The sequence below is a fragment of the Pristiophorus japonicus genome, chromosome 4 (genome assembly GCF_044704955.1).
Source record: "Pristiophorus japonicus isolate sPriJap1 chromosome 4, sPriJap1.hap1, whole genome shotgun sequence".
Taxonomy (NCBI): Eukaryota; Metazoa; Chordata; class Chondrichthyes; family Pristiophoridae; genus Pristiophorus; species Pristiophorus japonicus.
Window position 1 is genome coordinate 303700553 of NC_091980.1, and position 16129 is coordinate 303716681.

Here is a 16129-nt window from a genome sequence, read left to right on the forward strand (position 1 = left end):
AGGAAGGATATATTGGCCTTGGAGGGGGTGCAACACAAGATTCACCAGAATGATACCGGGGCTTAAAGGATTAAATTATATGAGGACAGGTTGCATAATCTCCCACAGTACCGAAACGGCTCTCATCAAAGTCACAAATGTCATCAACATAGGTAGTCCCTTGAAACGAGGATGACTCGCTTTCACGCCATAAAAAAGGATGAGTTCACAGGTGTTTCGAATGAAGAACCCGAACTATATCCTCAAGGGTGGAAGATGCCTGTGTGTGGATTTTTTTAACGAGTGATGGCCGCTGCACACCAGCCACCACACAGGCTTGACAGAGCTAGGTCTTGGTCCAGTGGCAAGGATTAACCAAAACAACTGGAGATCATGCTCTGCTGCACGGACCTAGTGCGCACACATATCGCAGTGTGGGCTGGCCCGTGCTGCCCCTAGGCCCCGAGCCCCGAACTCACGCCTCCCCTGGGCCCCGATCACATCCCTCCACAGTCTCGTGCCACTCCTGCTGTATCTGCCCACGCCCCAATCACTGACCTGGACCTTGCTGACATCACTCTTCGCTGCCATTGCCCTCCTGCACCAGCTCGCGCTGTACCTTGTAGTGGCATGCCTCCACGCTGCTCCCTGGGCCGCACACCGCTCCTTTTATGGCCCTAACCTGCCGCTGATAGTTTCTCGCAGGTCGGGGCCTCCACACTCAATCAAATGACATCCTTTGTGAGTGTGACAAAGGTAAACTATCCCTCCTCGTCCTCCTCGACCTGTCTGCAGCCCTTTGACACAGTTGACCACTCTATCCTCCTCCAACGCCTCTCCACCATCGGCCAGCTGGGTGGGACTGCACTCGCCTGGTTCCATTCTTATCTATCGAATTGTAGCCAGAAAATCTCCTGCAGTGGCTTTTCTTCCCACTCTCACATCGTTACCTCTGGTCAAGGATCTATCCTTGACCTCCTCCAATTTCTCATCCCCTTGGCAACATCATAAGAACATAAGAATTAGGAACAGGAGTAGGCCATCTAGCCCCTCGAGCCTGCTCCGCCATTCAACATGATTCAACAAGATCGTGGCTGATCTGGCCGTGGACTCAGCTCCACTTACCCGCCCGCTCTCCGTAACCCTTAATCATCTGAAAACAGAGTCAGTTTCCACATGTACGCTGACGACGCCCAGCTCTACCTCTCCACCACTTCTCTCGACCCCTCCATTGTCTATAAATTGTCAGACTGCTTGTCCGACATCCAGTACTGGATGAGCAGAAATTTTCTCCAATTAATAATGTGAAGACCAAAGCCATTGTCTTTGGTCCCCGCCACAAACTGCGTTTCCCAGCCACTCCATCCCTATCCGTAGCATCTGTCTGAGGCTAAACCAGACCGTTCGCAACCTAGTCATCATATTTGACCCTGAAATGAGTTTCCGGCCACATATCTGCGGCATAACTAAAGCCGCCTATTTCCACCTCCGTAACATCGCCCGCCTCCGCCCCTGCCTCAGCTCTTCTGCTGCTGAAACCCTCATCCATGCCTTTGTTACCTCTAGACTTGACTACTCCAACTCACTCCTGGCTGGCCTCACACATTCCACACTACGTAAACTTGTCATCCAAAACTCAGCAGCCCGTGTCCTAACTCGCACAAAGTCCCGATCGTCCATCATCCCTGTGCTCACTGATTTACAACAACACTGGTTAAACAACGCCTCTATTTCAAAATTCTCATCCTTGTTTATAAATCCCTCCATGGCCTCGCCCCTCCCTATCTCTGTAATCTGTTTCAGCCTCACAACCCCACGAGATGTCCGCGATCCTCAAATTCTGCCTCTTGAGCATCCCTCATTATAACTACTCAACCATCAGTGGCTGTGCATTCAGCTGCCTGGGCCCTAAGCTCTGGAACTCCCGGCCTAAACCTCAGCCTCTGTACACCTCTTTCCTCCTTTAAGACGCTCCTTAAAACCTACCCCTTTAAGACGCTCCTTATAACATACCTCTTGCACCAAGCTTTTGGTCATCTGCCGTAATTTCTTCTTATGTGGCTCAGTGTAAAATGTATCTGTTTTGTCTTATAACCCTGCAGTGAAGCACCTTGGGACATTTTACTATGTTAAAGGCACTATATACAAGTTGTTGTTGTTTTCCTTTGAGTTTAGACGGCTGAGGGATGATCTAAATGAAGTGTTCAAAATAATAAAATGATTCAAAAGGGTAGATACAGAGAAAGTATTTCAGAACAAAGGGGCATAGTTAAAATTCGAGCTCGGCCATTTCGGAGTGAAATCAGAAAGCACTTTTTCACACAAAAGGTAGGGGATAGCTGGAACACCCAATACCCGATTGAATGACTTGATCATTACTGCAGGATCATCCTGGAGGAAGGGCAAGAACAACCCCAGTTTCCTGACTACTAACTACCTTCTGTATGCTTCCACCCCTGTACTCACCACTGGCAATGTTAGGAAGTGGATATATTGTATGTCATGCACAAGATTCCTTCACCAACGGAAAATAAATCTTGCCCTCACTACATACGCACATGCACTCTCCAGCAATTTTCCTCACAGCTCCCTGTAGTGCTGTGGAACATATTTCTGTGTCCAGGACAGTATATACAGACAAGTTATTTTAGAGCAGTAGGCTTTCTTTGTACACATGAGTATTCAAGTATGTAGAATTAAATAGAATTTGCAGCATAGAAACAGGCCATTTGGCCCAACTGGTCTATACTGGTGTCCATGCTCCACACTAACCTCCTGCCACCCCTCTTCACCGAACCCTATCAGCATATCCTTCGAGTACACGGATTCATGCAAAACTATATAATACAATCAAAAGACAAAAAGCATGCTACCCCGATGGCACAGTGAGTTTATGATAAAGGCGTTATATAAATAAAGATTAACGTAGCAAAACATTCCAAGATGCTTCACAGCAGTGCCACAGGACAAAAGAGTTTATCCGATGAATAGCTGAGCCATACAGACCGGAGAAAGTAACCAGCAGCCAACCAATAGAAGTTAGCCAGCAGCCAGCCACCACCAGCAGCAAGCTGCACAAAGTCAGCCATTAGAACCCTCCCAGCTACCATCAGCAGCCAGCCAATACTCCATAACCAGCAGTCAACTACCAGAAACCATCCATCTATCACCAACAGGCACCCAAATCACAGCCAGTCTGCCATCCATCAACAGTAGCCAGTCACCAGCCACCTACCAGGAGCCAGTCCATAGCTAGCCAACTGAAGAAAAGGAGCAGGGGGAGGGAACGAAAAGGGGGAACATAAGAATTAGGAGGAGTAGGCCATACGGGCGCCCAAGCCTTCTCCGCCATTCAATATCATTGACTGAACTTCTACATCAACTCCACCTTCCCGCACTATCCCCATATCCCTTCATTCCTTAGTGCCCTAAAATCTATCGATCTCGGACTTGAATATCCTCATCAACTAAGCATCCACAACCCTCCGGGGTAGAGAATTCCAAAGATTCACAACCCTCAGTTAAGAAATTCTCATCTCTGTCCGAAATGACCAACTCCTTATCCTGAGACAATGACCCCGAGTTCGAGACTCTCCAGCTTGGAAAAACAGCCTCTCAGCATCGACCCTGTCAATCCTCTTCAGAATCTTGCATGTTGAATGAGATCAGCTTTCATCTTCTAAACTCGAGAGTACAGGCCTAATCTATTCAATCTCTCCTCCTAGGACAACCCTCTCATCCCAGGAATCAGTCTAGTGAACCCCTCGAAGGCTGTTCAGAGAAGGTTCACTGGGTTGATTCCGGAGATGAGGGGGTTGACTTATGAAGATAGGTTGAGTAAGTTGGGCCTATATACATTGGAGTTCAGAAGAATGAGAGCTGATCTTATGGAAACATATAAGATAATGAGGGGGCTCGACAAGGTGGATGCCGAGAGGATATTTCTACTCATAGGGCAAACTAAAACCAGGGGATATAGTATCAGAATAAGGGGCTTCCCATTTAAAACTGAGATGAGGAGGAATTTCTTATCTCCGAGGGTTGTAAATCTATGGAATTCTCTGCCCGAGGGAGCTGTGGAGGCTGTGTCATTGAATATATTTAATGCGGAGATAGACAGATTTTTGAGCGATAAGGAAATAAAAGGTTATGGGGAGCGGACAGGGAAGTGGAGCTGAGTCCATGATCAGATCAGCCATGATCTTATTAAATAAGAACATAAGAAATAGGAACAGGAGTAGGCCATACGGCCCCTCGAGCCTGCTCCGCCATTCAGTACAATCATGGCTGATCTGATTATGGACTCAGCTCCACTTCCCCGCCCGCTCCCCATAACCCCTTATCCCCTTATCATTTAAGAAACTGTCTATTTCTGTCTTAAATTTACTCAATGTCCCAGCTTCCACAGCTCTCTGAGGCAGTGAATTCCACAGATTTACAACCCTCTGAGAGAAGAAATTTCTCCTCATTTCTGTTTTAAATGGGCGGCCCCTTATTCTAAAATCATGGCCTCTAGTTCTAGTCTCCCTCATCAGTGGAAACATCCTCTCTGCATCCACCTTGTCAAGCCCCCTCATAATCTTATATGTTTCGATAAGATCACCTCTCATTCTTCTGTATTCCAATGAGTAGAGGCCCAACCTACTCAATCTTTCCTCATAAGTCAATCCCCTCATCCCCGGAATCAACCTAGTGAACCTTCTCTGAACTGCCTCCAAAGTAAGTATATCCTTTCGTAAATATGGAAACCAAAACTGCATGCATATTCCAGGTGTGGCCTCACCAATACCTTATATAGCTGTAGCAAAATTTCCCTGCTTTTATACTCCATCCCCTTTGCAATAAAGGCCAATATACCATTGGCCTTCCTGATCACTTGCTGTACCTGCATGCTATCCTTTTGCGTTTCATGCATAAGTACCCCCAGGTCCCGCTGTATTGTGGCACTTTGCAATCTTTCTCCATTTAAATAATAACTTGCTCTTTGATTTTTTTCTGCCAAAGTACATGACCTCACACTTTCCGACATTATACTCCATTTGCCAAATTTTTTGCCCACTCATAGCCTGTCTATGTCCTTTTGCAGATTTTGTGTCCTCCTCACACATTGCTTTTCCTTCCATCTTTGTATCGTCAGCAATCTTGGCTATGTTACACTCAGTTCCTTCTTCCAAGTCGTTAATATAGATTATAAATAGTTGGGGTCCCTGCGCTGATCCTTGCGGCACCCCACTAATTACAGGTTACCAACCAGAGAATGAACCATTTATCCCGACTCTGTTTTCTGTTAGTTAGCCAATTCTCTATCCATGCTAATATATTACCTCCAACCCCATGAACTTTTCTCTTGTGCAGTAACCTTTTATGTGGCACCTTGTCAAATGCCTTCTGGAAGTCCAAATACACCACATCCACTGGTTCCCCTTTATCCACCCTGTTCGTTGCATTCTCGAAAACCTCCAGCAAATTTGTCAAACATGACTTCCCCTTCATAAATCCATGCTGACCGAATTTTGCTTTTCCAAATGTCCTGCTACTGCTTCTTTAATAATGGATTCCAACATTTTCCCAACCACAGATGTTAGGCTAACTGGTCTATCGTTTCCTGCTTTTTGTCTGCCTCTTTTTTTTTTAAATAGGGGCGTTACATTTGCAGTTTTCCAATCTGCTGGGACCTCCCCAGAATCCAGGGAATTTCAGTAAATTACAACCAATGCCGCTACTTCTCTTAAGACCCTAGGTTGCAAGCCATCAGGTCCAGGGGATTTATCTGACTTTAGTCCCATTATCTTACTGAGTACCACCTCCTTAGTGATTGTGATTGTGTTAAATCGTGGAGCAGGCGCGAGGGACCAGATGGCCTACTCCTGCTCCTATATCTTATGTTCTTGTGTTACAGGAGGTGAGAGGACTATAGGTCGTGGAATGAAAATGACGCAGGAGTGGAGGAAACAAGACTATCAAGGGAAATCAGGGATAGTATTAAAGCCAAGGAAGTGGCATACAAATTGGCCAGAAATAGCAGCGAACCCGGGGACTGGGAGAAATTTAGAACTCAGCAGAGGAGGACAAATGGTTTGATGAGGGCAGGGAAAATAGCGTACGAGAGGAAGCTTGCAGGAAACATTAAAATGGACTGCAAAAGCTTCTATAGATATGTAAAGAGAAAAAGATTAGTAAAGACAAACGTAGGTCCCCTGCAGTCAGAATCAGGGGAAGTCATAACTGAACAAAGAAATGGCAGACCAATTGAACAAGTACTTTGGTTCGGTAATCACTAAGGAGGACATTAACAACATTCCGGATATAAAAGGGGTCAGAGGGTCTAGTAAGAAGGAGGAACTGAGGGAAATCCTTATTAGTTGGGAAATTATGTTGGGGAAATTGATGGGATTGAAGGCCGATAAATCCCCAGGGCCTGATGGTCTGCATCCCAGAGTACTTAAGGAGGCAGCCTTGGAAATAGCGAATGCATTGACAATCATTTTCCAACATTCCATAGATTCTGGATCAGTTCCTATGGAGTGGAGGGTAGCTAATGTAACCCCACTTTTTAAAAAAGGAGGGAGAGAGAAAACAGGGAATTATAGACCGGTCAGCCTGACATCGGTAGTGGGTAAAATGATGGAATCAATTATTAAGGATGTCATAGCAGTGCATTTGGAAAGAGGTGACATGATAGGTCCAAGTCAGCATGGATTTGTGAAAGGGAAATCATGCTTGACAAATCTTCTGGAATTTTTTGAGGATGTTTCCAGTAGAGTGGACAAGGGGGAACCAGTTGATGTGGTTATTTGGACTTTCAGAAGCTTTTGACAAGGTCCCACACAAGAGATTAATGTGCAAAGTTAAAGCACATGGGATTGGGGGTAGTGTGCTGACATGGATTGAGAACTGGTTGGCAGACAGGAAACAAAGAGTTGGGTACTTTTCAGAATGGCAGGCAGTGACTAGTGGGGTACCGCAAGGTTCTATGCTGGGGTCCCAGCTGTTTACATTGTACATTAATGATTTAGACGAGGGGATTAAATGTAGTATCTCCAAATTTACGGATGACACTAAGTTGGGTGGCAGTGTGAGCTGCGAGGAGGATGCTAATGAGGCTGCAGAGTGACTTGGATAGGTTAGGTGAGTGGGCAAATGCATGGCAGATGAAGTATAATGTGGATAAATGTGAGGTTATCCACTTTGGTGGTAAAAACAGAGAGACAGACTATTATCTGAATGGTGACAGATTAGGAAAAGGGGAGGTGCAACGAGACCTGGGTGTCATGGTAAATCAGTCATTGAAGGTTGGCATGCAGGTACAGCAGGCGGTTAAGAAAGCAAATGGCATGTTGGCCTTCATAGCGAGGGGATTTGAGTACAGGGGCAGGGAGGTGTTGCTACAGTTGTACAGGGCATTGGTGAGGCCACACCTGGAGTACTGTGTACAGTTTTGGTCTCCTAACCTGAGGAAGGACATTCTTGCTATTGAGAGAGTGCAGCGAAGTTTCACCAGACTGATTCCCGGGATGGCGGGACTGACATATCAAGAAAGACTGGATCAACTGGGCTTGTATTCACTGGAGTTCAGAAGAATGAGAGGGGATCTCATAGAAACGTTTAAAATTCTGACGGTTTAGACAGGTTAGATGCAGGAAGAATGTTCCCAATGTTGGGGAAGTCCAGAACCAGGGGTCATAGTCTAAGGATAAGGGGTAAGCCATTTAGGACCAAGATGAGGAGAAACTTCTTCACCCAGAGAGTGATGAACCTGTGGAATTCTTTACTACAGAAAGTTGTTGAGGCCAATTCACTAAATATAAAGGAGTTAGATGTAGTCCTTACTACTAGAGGGATCAAGGGGTATGGCAAGAAAGCAGGAATGGGGTACTGAAGTTGCATGATCTCATTGAATGGCGGTGCAGGCTCGAAGGGCCGAATGGCCTACTACTGCACCTATTTTCTATGTTTAAGACAACAGCATATTAAAGCAGAAACTTCACAGAACTGCCAATGTACCAGATGTCACACCTCTGGTAGAAAAACTTCCCAAGGCACTTCACAGAAGAGTAATCAGACAAAAACCAACACCAAGCCAAAGGAGGAGATATTAGGAGGTGTGACTAAAAACATGGTCAAAGAGGTAGGTTTTAAGGAGGGTATTAAAGGAGAAGAGAGAAAGATGGAGCAGCGGAGAGGTTTAGGGAGGGAATTCCAGAGCTTAGGGCCTAGGCGGCTGAAGGCATGGCCCCCAATGGTTGGGAGAAGGGTGTGGTGGATGCACAAGAGACCAGAGATAGAGGAACACAGAGTTCTTGAAGGATTGTAGGACAGGAGAATATTGCAGAGGTAGGGAGGGGCGAGGCCATGGAGGAATTTAAACACGAGAATGGGAATATTAAATTTGAGACGTTGGGAAACAGGAGCTCCTTGCACTTGCTGTTGGAGGTGAGAGTGGAGGGGGTCAGGGATAGGAGTTGGTTGACTTCAATGGGAAAAGACAATCATATGCGGTGTCAGAATTGCACTTCTCTGAAGATTAATTTCAGCTACGTTGTGTTAAACAAAAGGAAGGAATTGGAAGAAAATTGGTGGTTGCGGAATTTACAGGGAAAATTAGAAGAGTTTGTCCTCCACACCTTCCTTGGCACTACACACAAAATTGCTGGTTGCTAAATACATATTATTTTATGAAAGGAAAATCATGTTTGATAAATTTGCTGGAGTTCTTTGAGAAGTTAACGAGCAGGGTGGATAAGAGGGCACCAGTGGATGTGGTGTATTTGGATTTCCAGAAGGCATTCGATCAGAGGTTACTGCACAAGATAAAAGTTCATGGGGTTGGGGGTAATATATTGGCATGGATAGAGAATTGGCCAACTAACAGACAACAGAGAGTCGGGATAAATGGGTCCTTTTCCAGTTGGCAAACAGTAACTAATGAGGTGCTGCAGGGATCGGTGCTGGGGCCTCAACTATTTACAATCTATATTAATGACTTGGATGAAGGGACCGAGTGTAATGTAGCCAAGTTTGCTGATGATACAAAGATGGATGGGAAAGCAAATTGTGAGGAGGACACAAAAAAATCTGTAAAGGGACATAGACAGGCTAAGTGAGTGGGAAAAAATTTGGCAGATGGAGTGCAATGTGGGAAAATGTGAGGTTAAAAACTTTGGCAGAAATAATAAAAAAGCAAATTATAATTTAAATGGAGAAAAATTGCAAAGTGCTGCAGTACAGAGGGACCTAGGGGTCGTTGTGCCTGAAACACAAGAAGTTACTATGCAGGTACAGCAAGTAATCAGGAAGGCAAATGGAATGTTGGCCTTTACTGCAAGGGGGATGGAGTATAAAAGCAGAGAAGTCCTGCTACAACTGTACAGGGTATTGGTGAGGCCACACCTGGAGTACTGCGAACAGTTTTGGTCTCCGTATTTAAGGAAGGATATACTTGCATTGGAGGCTGTTCAGAGAAGGTTCACTAGGTCGATTCTGGAGATGAGGGGGTTGACTTATGAGGATAGGTTGGGCCGATACACATTGGAGTTCAGAAATAAGGTGTGATCTTATTCAAACTTATAAGCTAATGAGAGGGCTCGACAAGGTGGATGCGGAGAGGATATTTCCACTCATAGGGGAAACAAAAACTAGGGAACATAGTCTTAGAATAAGGGGCCGCCCTTTCAAACTGAGATGAGGAAAAATTTCTTCTCTCAGAGGGTTTTAAATCTATGGAATTCTCTGCCCCAGAGAGCTGTGGACGCTGGGTCATTCAAAATATTTAAGGCGGAGATAAATAGATTTTTGAGCGATAAGGAAATAAAGGATTATGGGGAGCGGGCAGGGAAGTGGAGCTGAATCCATGATCAGATCAGCCATGATCTTATTGAATGGCAGAGCAGGCTCGAGGGGCCAAATGGCCTACTCCTGCTCCTATTTCTTATGTTCTTATGTTGACGCAACAGTACATCTGATTCTGAAATCTCCACATGGTTGGTTTGAAAAATCCATACAGTCATTCCATTTTTGAGCCAACTGAAAGGCTTAAGAAAAATTTTACGTGGAAATGGGAGGAAATTTCCCTTCCACTGCCATTTCAAAAAGTTTAATTCCTAGTCGGAACAAGGCCGCGGTGACAATATGCCACACAGTTGAGGTCCCAGGCTCAGCTGTGACATCTGGAGGAGAAGCTGAACAGTGGCAAAGGTGAAGGTAAAAAGAAAATGCCGGCAGTGCTAGGATATCTGAAATAAAGAGAGGGTGTGCAGACACGTGAGTCAACACCCGAGACAGAGAAGATAGGTGAACATTTTGGGTGGGAACCTTCATTGGCCTCAAGGTGAGTCACTACAGATTACCTTCACAGACTTCGGTGTGGTTGACTGATTAAGTCACTGATGTTTGGGAATTGGCTCTGGAGGTTGGGAAACTGAGCGTGTTGAGTCAAATCTAAAGAGGGAAGAGCACCTAAAAAAAAACAGGTTACCAAAACAATTAATTTGATGCCTGCTCTACCTACATTATCTCATGTAGAAACATAGAAAATAGATGCAGGAGTAGGCCATTCGGTCCTTCGAGCCTGCACCACCATTCAATAAGATCATGGCTGATCATTCACCTCAGTACCCCTTTCCTGCGTTCTCTTCATACCCCTTGATCCCTTTAGCCATAAGGGCCATATCTAACTCCCTCTTCAATATATCTAACAAACTGGCCTCAACAACTTTCTGTGGGGGAGAATTCCACAGGTTAACAACTCTGAGTGAAGAAGTTTCTCCTCATCTCAGTCCTAAATGGCTTACCCCTTATCCTTCGACTGTGACCCCTGGTTCTGGGCTTCCCCAACATCGGGAACATTCTTCCTGCATCGAACCTGTCCAGTCCTGTCAGAATTTTATATGTTTCTATGAGATCTCAGTGGTGATCTTCTCAATGTGTGCATTTCCTACTTCTCACCCCATCCAACTTTTCAAACTTGTAGAAAACAATTGTGACTGCTGTTGCTGAGCAGTTGCAAGAAAACAATGCAGAGAACCTTTGACACCAGCCATTTTCACTGGGCTTCTCCTGGTCCTCTGTCGTAGCTTCAGTGGAACAACAACAACTTGCATTTATAAAGCATCTTTAATATAGTAAATCATCCTACGCGCTTCACAATATTGTCAACAAACAAAATGTAACACCGAGCCACACAAGAAGATACTCAGACAGGTGATCAAAAAGCTTGGTCAAAGAGGTAGGTTTTAAGGACCGTTTTAAAGGAGGAGAGAGAGGCAGAGAGGTTTAGGGAAAGAATTCCAAAGCTTTGGGCCTAGGCAGCTGCAGCGATGATAATTGGAGTTACACAAGAGGCCTGGATTGAAGGAGCGCTTAGATCTCGGATTATTGTAGGGCTGGAGAAAGTTAGAGATAGGGAGTCAAGTGGGGCTCGGATAACATTATAATAGCAATGCTTGAATTGTTAGTGAAGTATACAAGAACAAAAGAAATAGGTGCAGGAGCAGGCCAGTCTGCCATCCATCACCAGTAGCCAGTCATCAGCCACCTACCAGGAGCCAGTCCATAGCTAGCCAACTGAAGAAAATGAGCAGGGGGAGGGAACGAAAAGGGGGAACATAAGAATTAGGAGGAGGAGGCCATACGGACGCCCAAGCCTTCTCCGCCATTCAATATCATTAACTGAACTTCTACATCAACTCCACCTTCCCGCACTATCCCCATATTCCTTCATTCCTTAGTGCCCTAAAATCTATCGATCTCGGACTTGAATATCCTCATCAACTAAGCATCCACAACCCTCCGGGGTAGAGAATTCCAAAGATTCACAACCCTCAGTTAAGAAATTCTCATCTCTGTCCGAAATGACCAACTCCTTATCCTGAGACAATGACCCCGAGTTCGAGACTCTCCAGCTTGGAAAAACAGCCTCTCAGCATCGACCCTGTCAATCCTCTTCAGAATCTTGCATGTTGAATGAGATCAGCTTTCATCTTCTAAACTCGAGAGTACAGGCCTAATCTATTCAATCTCTCCTCCTAGGACAACCCTCTCATCCCAGGAATCAATCTAGTGAACCCCTCGAAGGCTGTTCAGAGAAAGTTCACTGGGTTGATTCCGGAGATGAGGGGGTTGACTTATGAAGATAGGTTGAGTAAGTTGGGCCTATATACATTGGAGTTCAGAAGAATGAGAGCTGATCTTATGGAAACATATAAGATAATGAGGGGGCTCGACAAGGTGGATGCCGAGAGGATATTTCTACTCATAGGGGAAACTAAAACCAGGGGATATAGTATCAGAATATGGGGCTTCCCATTTAAAACTGAGATGAGGAGGAATTTCTTATCTCCGACGGTTGTAAATCTATGGAATTCTCTGCCCGAGGGAGCTGTGGAGGCTGTGTCATTGAATATATTTAATGCGGAGATAGACAGATTTTTGAGCGATAAGGAAATAAAAGGTTATGGGGAGTGGACAGGGAAGTGGAGCTGAGTCCATGATCAGATCAGCCATGATCTTATTAAATAAGAACATAAGAAATAGGAACAGGAGTAGGTCACACGGCCCCTCGAGCCTGCTCCACCATTTAATACGATCATAGCTGATCCGATCATGGACTCAGGTTCAATTCCCTGCCCGCTCTCCATAACTCCTTATTCCCTTATCGTTTAAGAAACTGCCTATTTCTGACATAAAATTATTCAATGTCCCAGCTTCCACAGCTCTCTGAGGCAGCGAATTCCACAGATCCACAACTCTCAGAGAAGAAATTTCTCCTCATCTCAGTTTTAAATGGGCGGCCCCTTATTCTAAGATCATGCCCTCTAGTTCTAGTCTCCCCCATCAGTGGAAACATCCTCTCTGCATCCACCTTGTCAAGCACCCTCATAATCTTATACGTTTCGATAAGATCACCTCTCATTCTTCTGAATTCCAATGAGTAGAGCCTTTATCTTTGTCTTTATCTTTGAAATAAATGCTGTATATAGTAATGGTTCTTCACCGAGGCATGCTGGGATACTTGACTACAAGAATCTTTAAAGACAGCTAGCTTATTCAGAAGCGTGGGAAAATAAGGTGTATTTAGAAGCTTGGGAGAAACATAGAAACATAGAAAATAGGTGCAGGAGTAGGCCATTCGGCCCTTCGAGCCTGCACCGCCATGCAATAAGATCATGGCTGATCGTTCCCTCAGTATCCCTTTCCTGCTTTCTCTCCATACCCCTTGATCCCCTTAGCAATAAGGGCCATGTCTAACTCCCTCTTGAATATATCCAATGAACTGGCATCAACAACTCTCTGCGGCAGGGAACTCCACAGGTTAACAACTCTCTGAGTGAAGAAGTTTCTCCTCATCTCAGTCCCTAAATGGCCGACCCCTTATCCTAAGACTATGTCCCCTGGTTCTGGACTTCCCCAACATCGGAAACATTCTTCCCACATCTAACCTGTCCAGTCCCATCGGAATCTTATATGTTTCTATGAGATCCCCTCTCATCCTTCTAAACTCCAGTGAATAAAGGCCCAGTTGATCCAGTCTCTCCTCATATGACAGTCCAACCATGCCCAGAATCAGTCTGGTGAACCTTCGCTGCACTCCCTCAATCGCAAGAACGTCCTTCCTCAGATTAGGAGACCAAAACTGAACACAATATTTCAGGTGAGGCCTCACTAAGGCCCTGTACAACTGCAGTAAGACCTCCCTGCTCCTATACTCAAATCCCCTAGCTATGAAGGCCAACATACCATTTGCCTTCTTCACCGCCTGCTGTACCTGCATGCCCACTTTCAGTGACTGATGAACCATGACACCCATTGTTGCACCTCCCCTTTTCCTAATCTGCCGCCATCCTGATAATATTCGTGTTTTTGTCCCCAAAATGGATAACCTCACATTTATCCACATTATACTGCATCTGCCATGCATTTGCCCACTCACCTAATCTGTCCAAGTTACCCTGCAGCCTCTTAGCGTCCTCCTCACAGCTCACACCGCTACCCAGTTTAGGGTCATCCGCAAACTTGGAGATATTACACTCAAATCCTTCATCTAAATCGTTAATGTATATTGTAAAGAGCTGGTGTCCCAGCACTGAGCCCTGCGGCACTCCACTAGTCACTGCCTGCCATTCTGAAAAGAACCCGTTTATCCCAACTCTCTGCTTCCTGTCTGCCAACCAGTTCTCTATCCACGTTAGTACATTACCCCCAATACCATGCGCTTTGATTTTGCACACCAATCTCTTGTGCAGGACCTTGTCAAAAGCCTTTTGAAAGTCCAAATACACCACATCCACTGGTTCTCCCTTGTCCACTCTGCTTGTTACATCCTCAAAAAATTTCAGAATATTCGTCAAGCATGATTTCCCTTTCATAAATCCATGCTGACTTGGTCCGATCCTGTCACTGCTTTCCAAATGCGTTGCTATTTCATCCTTATTGATTGATTCCAACATTTTTCCCACTACTGATGTCAGGCTAACCGGTCTCTAATTACACGTTTTCTCTCCCTCCTTTTTAAAAAAAGTGGTGTTACATTAGCTACCCTCCAGTCCATAGGAACTGATCCCGAGTCGATAGGTTGTTGGAAAATGATCACCAATGCATCCACTATTTCTAGGGCCACTTCCTTAAGTACTCTGGGATGCAGACGATCAGGCCCCGGGGATTTATCGGCCTTCAATCCCATCAGTTCCCTAACACAATTTCCTGCCTAATAAGGATATCCTTCAGTTCCTCCTTCTCACTCGACCTACTGTCCCCGAGTACAATGGGAAGGTTATTTGTGTCTTCCTTCGTGAAGACAGAACCAAAGTATTTATTCAATTGGTCTGCCATTTCTTTGTTCCCCATTATAAATTCACCCAAATCCGACTGCAAGGGACCTACGTTTGTCTTCACTAATCTTTTTCTCTTCACATATTTATAGAAGCTTTTGCAGTCAGTTTTTATGTTCCCTGCAAGCTTCCTCTCGTACTTGATTTCCCCCCTCTTAATTAAACCCTTAGTCTTCCTCTATTGAATTCTAAATTTCTCCCAGTCCTCAAGTTTGTTCTAGCCAAATTATATGCCTCTTCCTTGGCTTTAACACTATCCTTAATTTCCCTTGTTAGCCATGGTTGAGCCACCTTCCCTGTTTTATTTTTACTCAAGACAGGGATGTACAATTGCTGAAGTTCATCCATGTAATCTTTAAATGTTTGCCATTGCTTATCCACCGTCAACCCTTTTAGTATCCTTTGCCAGTCTATTCTAGCCAATTCACACCTCAACCATCGAAGTTACCTTTCCTTAACTTCAGGATCCTAGTTTCCAAATTAACTGTGTCACTCTCCATCTTAATAAAGAATTCTACCATATTATGGTCACACTTCCCCAAGGGGCCTCGCACAACAAGATTGCTAATTAGTCCCTTCTCATTACACATCACCCAGTCTAGGATGGCCAGCTCTCTCGTTGGTTCCTCGACATATTGGTCTCGAAAACCATCCCTAATACACTCCAGGAAATTGTCCTCCACCGCATTGCTACCAGTTTGGTTAGCCCAATCAATATGTAGATTAAAGTCGCCCATGATAACTGCTGTACCTTTATTGCACACATCCCTTATTTCTTGTTTGATGCTGTCCCCAACCTCACTACTACTGTTTGGTGGCCTGTACACAACTCCCACTAGCGTTTTCTGCCCTTTGGAATTCCGCAGCTCCACCCATACCGATTCCATATCATCCAGGCTAATGTCCCTCCTTACTATTGCTTTAATTTCCTCTTTAACCAGCAGCGCCACCCCGCCTCCTTTTCCTTTCTGTCTATCCTTCCTGTTGTAGGCATTAGGCATCTGCCGAATATATCAAAGCACTAGGCATTAGGCACCTGCTGAATATATCTAAACTCATATAAGTTTAAAGTGGCCACACATAAAATGGCTGCCCAAGCATGATGGGAGCTCAGTTAGTCAAGTAATGAACTACTGACTGAGGCTGACAGAGCAATGACCTAGTGAGGCCCACTACCAGGAATGCCTTGGATACAAGATAATTATAACGAACCATTATAGTACACTGGTATAATCAGTGACTTCACACAGCCGAACCCCGAGGAACAGAGATAAGGGGAGAACCTGCCTCACATAACGAGGTCATTAATCAGCCCGAGCTGACAA